Here is a 12,936-nt window from a genome sequence, read left to right on the forward strand (position 1 = left end):
TACATATACATATATGTAGATATACATGATATATATACACATGTGTAGATATATACACAATATATATACATATATGTAGATATATACATGATATATACATATATATGTAGAAATACACATGATATATACATATATGTAGATATATACATATTATATACATATATATGTAGATAATGCACTATATGTTATATATACATATATGTAGATATACATGATATATATACACATGTGTAGATATATACACAATATATACATATATGTAGATAGATACATGATATATACATATATATGTAGATATACACATGGTATATTATATACATATATGTAGATGTATACATATCATATACATGTATGCACTATGTTATATATACATATATATGTAGATATATACATGCTGTATGTACATATATGTAGATATATATATGACATATACACATATGTATGTATGGTATATTATATATGCACATATATGTGGATATATACATGATATATATACACACATATGCATGGTATATTATAGATACACATATATGTAGGTATATATGAACTTTGCCAAGATCTGCTAAGACTGGGCATTTTCTTCAAAGAACACTTCAGGTTGATCTTTCTGAGGCCAGGTTTCACTAGGAAGCCCAGTGTGGGCTCAGCCAGGATCTCCCTGCCTTGGTGTCCTGAGTCCTGGGATTACAGGTGTGTGTACCACACTCTCAAACCAGCAAGCATCAGTTTTAAGAGAATAACTACTTCCAGATTGGAGAAGTCAGCCTGACCCAAGTTCTCCCTGGAGAATGGTGCCCGATCACCACCGTCAGCAGCTTGGACAGGTAGGGCCGTGCGGATCAGCCTTGTAGAGGAGATGGCCATTATACTGAGCAATGCACACGTGATCTCCATGGCTGCCTTAACCCTGAGTACCTGACTGAAGACGATGTCCCAGAATGGGCCATCTTGCCAACTCAACTGAAAACATCTGGCTCTTGCTGTCTGTGCTGTTTGAACAAGACGTACCCATATCCCTCTCTTCTGGGCTTCTCAGCTGCTACTTCCCCATCTGTGTTTTTCCATATCTCGGATTCTGCAGCCAAACCTTTAGCCAGCACATACTGCAACCTTGGCCCTCACAGAGTGAACACTCAAGGTACTACTCACCGGGAAGACTTCCTCCCGTTGACCCATCATCCCACAGACCTGCCTTGGAGACGCTGCAGCGGACCACTGTCAGGCGCGCACAAACCGGATGGAACTGCATTATTCCTTTCTATCATCCAGACCAGTGGTTCTTGACCTTCCTCACGCTGTGACCCTTTGATACAGTTCCTCGTGTCATGTGACCCAACCCTAAAATCACTTTTGTTGCTACTTCGTAGCTGTAATTTCTCTACGGTTGTGAATCATAATGTAAATATCTGATATGCAACTATTGCAGAAGCGAATGTTTGATCCCCAAAGGGATTGTGACCCTAGGTTGAGAACTATTGATACATGGAGAGACAACTCCCCACGTGACCATAGTTTCAGAGGAAGAGGTTAGGGATGTCGGTGGAGTTTGAGTGGCTTCTTCCTCAAGCCTCTCACTTGCATGCTGGGAACTTAATGGGAGTCCAGATTTACACGCACCCCTTCTGCGCCCCTTCTGCTCCATGAATCAGGCGCTGCGGAGCATGCGCAGGTAATGCCACCTGCTTCGCAAAACGCCACTGGGATGCTGTGAGCTCGTGAGCATGAGGATGTAATGTCCACTCAGATGTTATTGGGAGATGCGGATGTAGGTTTCCCTAGGCTCTAGGGCGTGGGAGTCCGTGCTGGGCTTCCTCTAGTAGGATGCATAGTCTCCTTGCAGCATCATCAGATCCACCCCAGGTGTTAGAAAAGAGAAAGTCGGGGTTGGGGATTTAGCTCAGTGGTAGAGCGCTTGCCTAGCAAGGGCAAGGCCCTGGGTTCGGTCCTCAGCTCCAGAAAAAAAAAAAGAGGAAGTCTTAAGCTAGAAAACGGCTTGGTGGCTAAAGCACCGGACTTACAAGAGTGAGCACCTGAGCTTGGATCTCCAGCACCCACATAAAAAGGGGGTGTGGTGACGGGAGAGATGGATCCGAGGTTAAGGGCATGTACTGTTCTTCCAGAGGACCTGAGTTCAGATTTAGGACACAGGTGGGTGGTTCACGACCACCTAGAACGCCAGCTCCAGAGGATCTGATGTCCTCTTCCGGCCTCCTTGAGCACATGGTACATACTCAGACAGACAATATACATAAATTAATTATAAAAAGATGGGTGGTGGCACATGCCTGTAATCTCAGAAATGGTGAGATGGGAGGAGACAGGGGTGTCCCCTAGAAGTTCACTAGCTAGTTAGCATGACCTATTGGTGAAGTTCCAGGCCACTGAGAGATCTTGTCTAGAAAAAAGACGTCATCTAAAGAGTAACGCCTGAGGCTGGCCTGTAACCTTCACATGCACACCCACACAAGTTCACATGTGCATACACTACACACACATACACATACCCCACACACACACACACCATACATCCACATATATACACCAAGCATACCACAGACACAGCACACACATCCATACACCACATGCACACACCACATACACACACCTTACATACCATATACACCCACACACCCATACATCACACAGCCCACATGTACCGCTTATACACACCACATCCACACACCCCAACAAACACACACATGCACACACATAAACAGTCTTAAATGACCTCATTTTTTTCTTAAAACAAAGTTAGAAATTATGTTTAACATTTATTGTATGACTGTGTTTGCATGTGACTGTATGTATGTGTACTACCTGTGTGCAAGAGCCCTGGGATGTCAAAGAGACTGTCAGATCCCATGGGTCTGGAGTTACAGGAGGCTCTGCGTTGCCTGGTGTGAGTTCTGGGAACAAAACTCAGGTCCTTCGAAAGAGCAGCGAGTGTCTAAGGCATGGATCGAGTCATCTCTCCAGAATCCAGAGTTAGAATTTATTAAATGGTTTCAATGTGTATTTAAGCATGGGCGCTAGGAAAGAGTAACTCAAGGAAAGAACTCTAAACACCTAAGATCTGGGTGTGGCTTTTGAAGACACAATTTGCTTCGGTTCCCTCTTCCTCTTCCCCATTGCTGCCACTGTGATAGAAGGCTGGGGTGCTCTTTGCAAGAAGCTAGGATGAAGAATCAGGACACACAGATACAGATACAGACACCCCAAATAACCAAGCACACACCCTACACACAACTACACAAAATACATGTTACATACAAGACACATACAAACACCACACATTCTACATACATACACACACACACCCACCAACCACACACATACCACACACTACACACATATACCACATACCACACCACACACACACACACACACCAACCAGACACATACCACACACACATACACACACATACACACACATACCACACAGTCTACTCCACACACATATACACCAACCACACACTACACACATATACCACACATCACACACCACACACACACCAATCACACCAATCACACCAATCACACATATACCACACACCACAAACACAAACACTAAATACTCCATTCCATACATATACACACCAACACACATACCACACACACAACTACACAAAATCATATTACATACAGGACACATACAAACAACACACACTCCACTTCACACACACACACCAACCACACACACACTACTCACTATACACACATACAACACATAATCCACTACACACACAAACACATATACAACCACATACATACCACACACTACACACACATACACAACACAATCCACTCCACACACATACACACACATCACACACTACACACACATACACCACACAGTCTGCTACACACACACACCACACACTATCCACATGTACACCACACACACACCACACACATACCAATCACACACATACCACACACTCCACTCCATACATACATACATACACCAACACACACACACACACACACACACACACACAATTTTGGGTCATTCTGCATTTGAGATCTACAAACAGATTTGAGGCTGCTCAGCCAACCACACATTCTCACTTCTGCAGACCAGTGAGATTTTAAAGACTTATTTTTAATTTTACATGCGAGTGCTTTTCCTGCATGTGTGTATGTGTGCCCTGTATGTGTGTGGAACCTGAAAAGGTCAAAAAAGAGTGCTGGATTCCTTGAAACTGGAGTCAAACAGTTGTGAGCTGCTGTGGGGGTGCTGGGGACTGAAGCTGGGTCCTCTGCAAGCCGGGCACAGGTTCTTAACCCTTCCAAGCCCCCGGATGAGATCCTAGCAGATGGTTAGGTGTCTGATTCCCAGGAACAGTGCGGTTATTTCACCGTGACCACGGATCCCTAAGTGCACACCTGGTCCTGCTGAGGCTTCTGTCTCCTGGCAACCCTGCCTGCCCCAGAAATCAACAAAGGACTGACTCAGCCTGTGACATTTCTGTGGTTCCACCATCGTACCTGGCAGAGAGATGCCCAGAGCTTGTCAAAGATGTCTGTGTTGTCCCTTCTAAAGCCTTGGTGAAGGAAACTCCAATTGACCCTTCTGGAAGAACAACCCTGGAGGCAGTGACACAAGTGAAATCAACTCCAATGTAGCTTAGCGCCAGAACACACCTCTGATTCCTGCACTTGGGAAGCAGAGGCAGGCAGAGCTCTGTGAGTTCAAGGCCAGTCGGGTCAACAGAGTTCCAGGACTGTCGGAACTGCATAGTGAGACTCTTTAAAGGAGAAATTAAGGAGCTGGAGAGATGGCTCAGTGGTTAAGAGTATTCACTGCTCTAAAAGTTCGGTTCCCAGCAGCCACTTGTACAGAGCACAACCATCTGTAACTCCAGGTTTAGGGGAGACAATGTCCTCTTCTGGTCTCCAGGGGCGCCAAGCTCATATGTGGTACACAGACACACACACCTGCAGACAAAACACTCTATACATAAAATAAACAAACCTTATAAAAAGATAAGTATTTGGGGTTGGGGATTTAGCTCAGTGGTAGAGCGCTTACCTAGGAAGCGCAAGGCCCTGGGTTCGGTCCCCAGCTCCGAAAAAAAGACCAAAAAAAAAAAAAGATAAGTATTTGAATAAATAAACAAACACATAAATGGGACAGGGCTGAAGAGAATGGTTCAGCAGTCAAGAGGCCTTGCTGTTCTTACAGAGACCCCGTGCTCAGTTCCCGGCACCCACATGGTGGCTTACAACCACCCGCACGCACACACATGATGCACACACAGGCAAAGCATCCATCCACGTAAAATAAAAAGTCTAAAAAGGTTCTTTTTCAAGACAGGGTTTCTCAGTGTAGCCAGACCTGGCTGTCCTAGACTCGCTCTGTAGACCAGGCTGGCCTCAAACTCAGAGAGGTCACTTGCCTCTGCCTCCCGAGTGCTGGGTTTAAAGGTGTGTACCACCACCATCTGACTATCCCCACAGTTTCTAACGTGTGGGAGACAGGAGGGTGGTCATGAGAAGGAGGTTTGAAGACATTACAGGTTTGGTGTTGAGGTGGAACAAGACCCAACCTTCAAAGTCAGGGGATGCACTCAGATAAAACAGTAACCAAGGAGGAACTTACAAACTCTCAGGAAATTAGCGTTCAGTTCATGAGGGTGCTCAGAGCCCTGGCAACGCAGTTTTTTAAAGCACCTTGTTCTAGAGACACCCCCACCCCATCCCCCCACCCATCCCCCATCCCACCCCCACCCATCCCCCACCCATCCCCCATCCATCCCCCACCCTATCTCCATCCCATCCCCCACCCATCCCCCACCCTATCTCCACCCCATCCCCCACCCCATCCCCACCCCATCCCATACCGCCATCTCACCCCCACCCCATACCCCCCCACCCTATACCCCCACCCCATATCCCCCCTCCACCCCTACCCCATGCCCCCACCCCCACTAGCCACTGATTTCCACTCATTCTCCTGGCCCTCTGGCCCTCTCTCTTATTTCTCTCCACACCTGACTCTGAAAACCCCCTTCCCTTCCCCATTTCCTCCCCCTACCGGGTTCCTCTCCATCTGCCTCCTGTGACTCTTTTATTCCCCCTTCTGAGATTCCAGCATCCTCGCTTGATCTTCCTTCTTGTTTAGCTTCTTTGGGTCTGTGGAGTGTAGCATGGGTACCCTGTACTTCGTGGCTAATGTCCACTTCTCAGTGAGCACATACCACGCAAGTTCTTTTGGGTCTGGGTTACCTCACTCAGAATGATATTTTCTAGTTCCATCCATTTGCCTGCAAAACTCACGATGTCCCTGTTTTTAATGGCTGAGTAGTATTCCACTGTGTAAATGAGCCATGCTTTCTTTACCCATTCTTTGGTTAGGGGACATCTGTTGTTTCCAGTTTCTGGCTATTATGAATAAAGCAGCTATGAACACAGTGGAGCACACGTGTCCTTGTGGTATGGTGGAGCATCTTTTGGGTCTATGTCCAGGAGTGGTATAGCTGGGTCTTCAGGTAGAATGCTATTCCCAGTTTTCTGAGAAACTGCCGGATTGATTTCCAGAGTGGTTGTAGAAGTTTTCACTCCCACCAGCCATGGAGGCGTGTTCCCCTTGCTCCACGTCCTCACCAGCATGTGCTGTCCCTTGAGTTTCTGATCTTAGCCATTCTGATGGGTGTGAGGTGGAATCTCAGGGTCACTTTGGTTTGCATTTCCCTGATGACTAAGGACACTGAAAAAGTACCAACCTCCCAGCTGAGGACTTTTGGATTTGCAACCAGGTAGTCCTCATAGCTATCCTATGATGTACAGACTGGATGAGCCACAAAGTAGCAAGAAGCTTGTCCTTCAGAAAGTAGCTGACACATGAGGAAGCTGAACAGGTTTGTTAGCTCTGGATGTTTTGTAAGGTTTACTCATGTGTGAGTGGTTTGCCTGCATGTATGTATGCACGCATGTGTGTATGCATGCATATGTGTATGTATGTATATATGCATGCACATGTGTACATATGCATGCATGCATGTGTTTATAGATGTATATATGCGTGTGTGTATGCATGCATACATGTGCGTATGTATGTATATATGCATGCATGTGTGTATGATGTATGCATGCATGTGTATACATGTATATACGCATATGTGCACATATGTATGTGCATGTGTGCATGCATGTATGTATGCATGTGTGTGCACACATGTGTGTATGTATGCATGTATGTATGCATGCATGCATGTATGTATACCACATGCATGCCTGATGTTCAGATCCCCTGGAACTGGAGTCACAGTTGTGATCTGCCATGTGGGTGCTTGGAACGGAGCCCCAGGGTCCTCTGCAAGAACAAGTTCTCTTAACTGCTGAGCCATCTGCCCAGCCCCTTTGATTGGTTTTGAGGAAGAAAAGTGTGAGAAATTTTATTCATGGCATGGGATTACTGACCACACTCATCCATCCCCAACCCAGAACATTCTATTTCAAACCAACCTACAACTGTCCCCCACTTTCTTTTTCTTTTTCTTTTTTCCAGTATATGGTCTCACATAGCCCAGACTGACCTCAAACTCACTGTGTAGCTGAGGTTGGATGGCCTTGAACTTCTGATCTTCCTGCTCCAGCTTCTTGAACACTGGGATTACATGTGCACACCACCACACACAGTTTTCGTGCAGTTCTGGGGCTCAAACCTGGGCTCTAGGGGTGGCAGGCCAGAATCAACAGGGCCACATATACCCAGCTCAACTTCCAAGCCCTTCCCCAGGCTTTACAGAATCTTGATTCCTGTCCCATCTCCCCTGGACACCCCCTTTCCTACCACGATCCCTTCCCTTCCTACTTCTAGAACTTGTTCATTCATCTGTTTTTATATTTTTGAATGCCTGCTGCAAAAGGACTCATATTTTTCCATCTCGCTCAAAGGTTAATGGTGGTAAATAGTAGTCGCTCATGCAATATCAGTTGGGGCCTGTGAGCATCCTTCCGTCTCATGGCCTGTGTACACAGGCTGGTTCGCACATACACTTAAACGCTCTAAGGTCCTTCCTCTGCCAAGAAGCCAGATTCCCGGCCGGCATGGCCACGGGTTACTCCATCACTCATAATACAAAGTTAAAACTCTCACAGTACAGCCCTTTCACAGTGAAGAGTGTGTTGTCCTCTGCAGCCTGATCCGTCATCTGTACCCCATTCCGATTCTAGGTTTGAACCCCTCTCTACCCAGGAATCTGAACAATTCCCTTTATAATAAACCAGTCCCAGATACAGGTGCATTCGATTTGGAGGGGAAGAAAAGTTAGCATCTGGCTGCACATCACAGGCAGGGTCTTCTCCTGCCCTCTCCGACACCAGTCGAGTGGTCCATAGCTGCACATTTCGTGGTCCTCCAGGCTCGCACGGCTTTGATCCTTTCTGAAATCCTCCCGCCATGGTTTTGACTTACAAAGAGACCACCGCCTCCCTTCCTTCAGTCAGCCTTTCCCCTCAACTCTCATCTACTTTCTCCCTAACTCTGGCCCTAACCCTAATTGCCGACACCTCTATGAGCTTTTTAGATTCTTCCTCTAAACAAAACTTTGTTTTCTTTGGTTAGTCAGATGACAGTGACAGTAAGGAAAGAATACACACAGGGTGTCAGCACAGGACACCCGCCTCCCAGGGGATCATGGGTAACATTTGGGAGGTCAACAGTTTGGTCCTGGGGGGCGGATCAGAAGAGGGCAGAAAACAGGCAAGAGGTGGCAGGAAGGGAGGCTGTGCCTTAGCTTTAACTGACCTATCATGGTAGCCGGAGGACATTAAAACTTCAGGCTACACCTGCTGGGTTTTGCTAAACTATGTGCCAAGGCCACAGAGGACTCCTTGGACTGGTGAGTCCCAAACTTTTTGTGTGCATAAGAACTACCCAATAGGGGTTGGGGGTTTAGCTCAGTGGTAGAGCGCTTGCCTAGCAAGCACAAGGCCCTGGGTTCGGTCCCCAGCTCCAAAAAAAAAAAAAAAAAAAAAAAAAGAACTACCCAATAGTGGTAAAGTAAATGTTTCTGTCTCCCCCAACCTCATTCCTTTTGGTCGTCTTCTCTAGAAGGACGAAAAGACATTTGGAAGGTCTCACGGTGTGCACCCTGGGTCCTCCACTTTCTCTTCAGGCTCTACCTCTGGGAAAGCTTGGGAAAGACCAGAGAATCAACAGCACTGCCCCTCTCTGACCACAAGGCACTGCCTCCTGCACACAGGTGTATGGTAGTTACAGGCTGAGAGCTGTCTCCGGAGTCAGACTTATTTTGTGAATTAAGCCTGCTCCACCACTGTCTGCCAGGCACCAGTTGCTTTGTTTTGTTTACTTTCAGTCTCCTTGTCTCTAAAATTCGGAAGATAACAGATCCTACCTCATGGAGAGACTGTACGGACCTGAGGTATTAATTCCTGTGTGGGTGGCACTTTGCACAACGCTTGGAACGGAGAGACTCAGTAAGCGATGTCTGTCATTGTTATCGTGATACAAAGTATATTATACTAATGTAATAAATCATCAGTATAATATACTAATAGTGATAATGATATTGTCACATAAGTGACATTATACACTAATCTAGGTATACTAATAGCTGCTAAGCTAACTCTGCAATGGAAAAGTGACCAGCCACTCTCTCTCCCCACTGCCACCCCACCCCAACTCCAGGCTCCTGTCAGAGCACCACAAGCTCTGTCCCTGGAGCACCCACAGCGAATCTCTCTGGACTGGGACAGTTACGACTGTGGCAGCTCCTGGAACCACTAGATCCAGGGATCCAGCACAGTGATCACAGTCTCCAACGTCAACGTCACAGCAGCTTCGACCCCAATGTCACCAGCAAAAGGTCATTCACTGCGGGAAGCAGCGAAGGGAGAGCCTAATAGGCCAGCCGAGACCACAGGAAGCTGCCCTAACAGAAACAGGGGTCTCCGCGACCATTCTTGCAGGGCTTGCAGCCTCTCTCCTGAGTACCAGAGTGCGAACCTTTTTTCCTAACCAGGAGCGCAGGCAAGAGAAGACAGAGGGCTGGAGAGCAGAGGCTGTCTGCACCGGTAACAAGAGGGACACAGAAGCGTCCCGCTAGAACCAGCAAGAGAGCGCATTGGAAAAAGCTAGGTGCTATCCAGAAGATAGAGAGGGGGGTGGGGGCAGAAAATGTGTTGAAGAGTGAGCTCCCATAGGGCTAAGGGTGCAGGGGGATGGAGAGATGGGAAGGGGGACACGCTTCAGTCCCGCAGGAGGGGTGTGTGTGTGTGTGTTGGGGGGGGGGGGTTCACCTTGCTTCGTAGAAAAGCTGCGCTTGCCTGAGAAGCTACACACTGACCACCACCCACAGCCCCAGCCACGGGCTACACCCGCCAAGTGCCACTGGACCTGACTTCAGGAACCAGAGTACTCCTACGACCGACCATGGAGTTGACTGGGAGACACTGTTGTCTGAGCATCCCAAAAGTCGAAAGCCAGCTTACCATCCTCCACAGGAGGAGGAAACTGACCCAGGAGTACCCAGACAACCAGCACCTCCTCCTTCCTCCTCCTTCCCCCTCCGCCGCCCGCCTCTGTCTCCACTACAACCAAGCAGCCTCCCTCTTGCTTGGCTTCCCTCCAGGAAAACAGAGGAGTGTACCGCTCTGACTGTGATTTAAGTAAGATAAATGAATCTCAGAGTGTGGATGTTTACACATCGCCAAAGGAAGGTGCCACACCCCAGAGTTGCAGTTTGCCCTCTGTTGCTGCGATAATTTTTTTTTTTTTCTGAAAGCAACTTGAGGGAGGGGGGAGGGCAGGGTTGGGTCGGGGGAGGGTTTATTTAGCTCACATTTCCAGGGCAGAAGGAGCTCAAGACAGGAATCTGGATGCAGGAACCGTGAGGGGTTTTGCTTGCTGGTTTACCTTGGCCCACTCTCTCCTGCTTAGCTTTCTCACACAGCCAGGACTACCTACCCACGCCCACATCCCGGCTCTCCGCAGTGGGCCATTCTGCGTACATCAGCTATCAAGGCAACCTCCCACAGATGTGTCCACAGGAGTTTAACCTGATCTAGGCAATTCCTCATTTGAGGTTTCCCTCACAGATGTGTCAAGTTGAGAGTTAAGGCTCACCGTGCTGCCTGGGGACAGGTGTGGACTTCAGGTTTGGGCTGAGCAGAGAATGAGACAAGGTGTCTGCCAGACAGACCATGTGGGGGGAGGGGGAGGACGGACGTGGCTTGCCGATGGGGCTACTGTGTTCGGGCCACATTCTCTTTCAGCAGTCAGTTCCAGGCCTGACTGCCGGTGACAACACCTGTCTCTAACCAGCCTTGTCCTGCAGAGAGAGCTGCACCTTCAGGCCTGACCTCTGCTCTCAGATCTGGTGCTCAGCAGCCCCTAAGAAGCAGGCCTCTGACAGGGACACCATGAGGTCTATCCAGGGGCTAAGTCAGTGCTCATCCTGAGGGCCTCCAGGGCAGCTGGCTTGCTCAAAGGCCTGCCAAACCTCTTCTGCCCCTGGGTTCTCTCGGCCTGGGGCTTGAACAGAATCTCAGGACCCAAGTTGTTTCTCTGCGCAGTTCACAGTGGCATCAACAGAATAATAGCTGTGTCATGTTCATAGCTTTGTCAGTAGCAAAGGTGACCTTGGGCTGGAGAGATGGCTCAGTGGTTAAGAGCACTGACTGCTCTTTCAGAGGTCCTGAGTTCAAATCCCAGCAACTGCATGGTGGCTCACAACCATCTGTAATGAGATCTGATGCCCTCTTCTGGTGTGTCTGAAGACAGCTATGGTGTACTCACATATAATAAATAAAATCTCAAAAAAAAAAAAAAAAAAAAAGAAAGAAAGAAAGAAAAAAGAAAATGTGACCAGCATAAAATTCAGGAAGGAAAGCTGGGGTTGGTTTAATCCTAGCTATCAAGAGGCTGAGGCTGGAGGATGAAAGGTTGAGACCAGTCTCAGCAACTTTCTGAGCCCTGTCTCAAAACAAAAAAGTAAATTTAGTGGCTGGGGTCATGGTAAAGGACTTATACGAGCATGAGGACCCTCATTCAAAACTCCTATAAAAAAATTTTTTTTAAATCTGGGCATCGCTTGCATCCGTCCTGGGGAGTTGGAGAGGGGAATCCCTGGGCTTGATGGCTAGCCAGACTGCCAATCAGCAAGCTCCAAGATCAGTGAGACACCGGGTCTCAAAAGTAAGGTGGAGGTGCTGGAGAGATGGATCAGCGGTTAAGAGCATTGGCTGCTCTTTAGAGGACCCAGGTTCAATTTCCAGCATCCACATGGCAGCTCACAGCTGTCTGTAACTTCAGTTTCAGGATCCAACCAACACCCTCACGCAGACATACACGCAGGATCCAACCAACACCCTCACGCAGACATACACGCAGGCGAAACACCAATGCACATAAAAATTAAAATGAAAAAAAAAGTAAGGTAAGTGAAACCAATACAGAAAGACATTAGATGTCACCTCTGGCTCACACACACAGGCAGGCACAGACACACACACACACACACACACACACACACACATGCACACGCTTATACCTACATACATATACACACGTGCTCACACACACATACACGTGCCACACACATGTGCTTATACTTACACAAATATATATGCTCCATACACATGTGCTTACACATACCTGTACTTACACATACATACACACATATACACACATGCTCTACATGTTTGCTCACATACACATGCTCGTACATGTTCACACACACATATATGCACACACACATGTGCTCACACACATACAGTAACATACATGTGCTACCACACATGAACGCCTGGATGTATGTGCACACAGTATCTTTTTTTAAAGAGCTAGGACTATAGCTTAGTGATAGAAGGCTTCTATAGCATGCATATTTAATCTCTAATGCTGAAGGAAGGAAGAAGGCTGAGGGGAAGAAAGGAAAAAAGACAAAATGAACCTGGGTATGGTGGCAC

This window comes from Rattus norvegicus, chromosome 20 (assembly GCF_036323735.1).
Source record: "Rattus norvegicus strain BN/NHsdMcwi chromosome 20, GRCr8, whole genome shotgun sequence".
Taxonomy (NCBI): domain Eukaryota; kingdom Metazoa; phylum Chordata; class Mammalia; order Rodentia; family Muridae; genus Rattus; species Rattus norvegicus.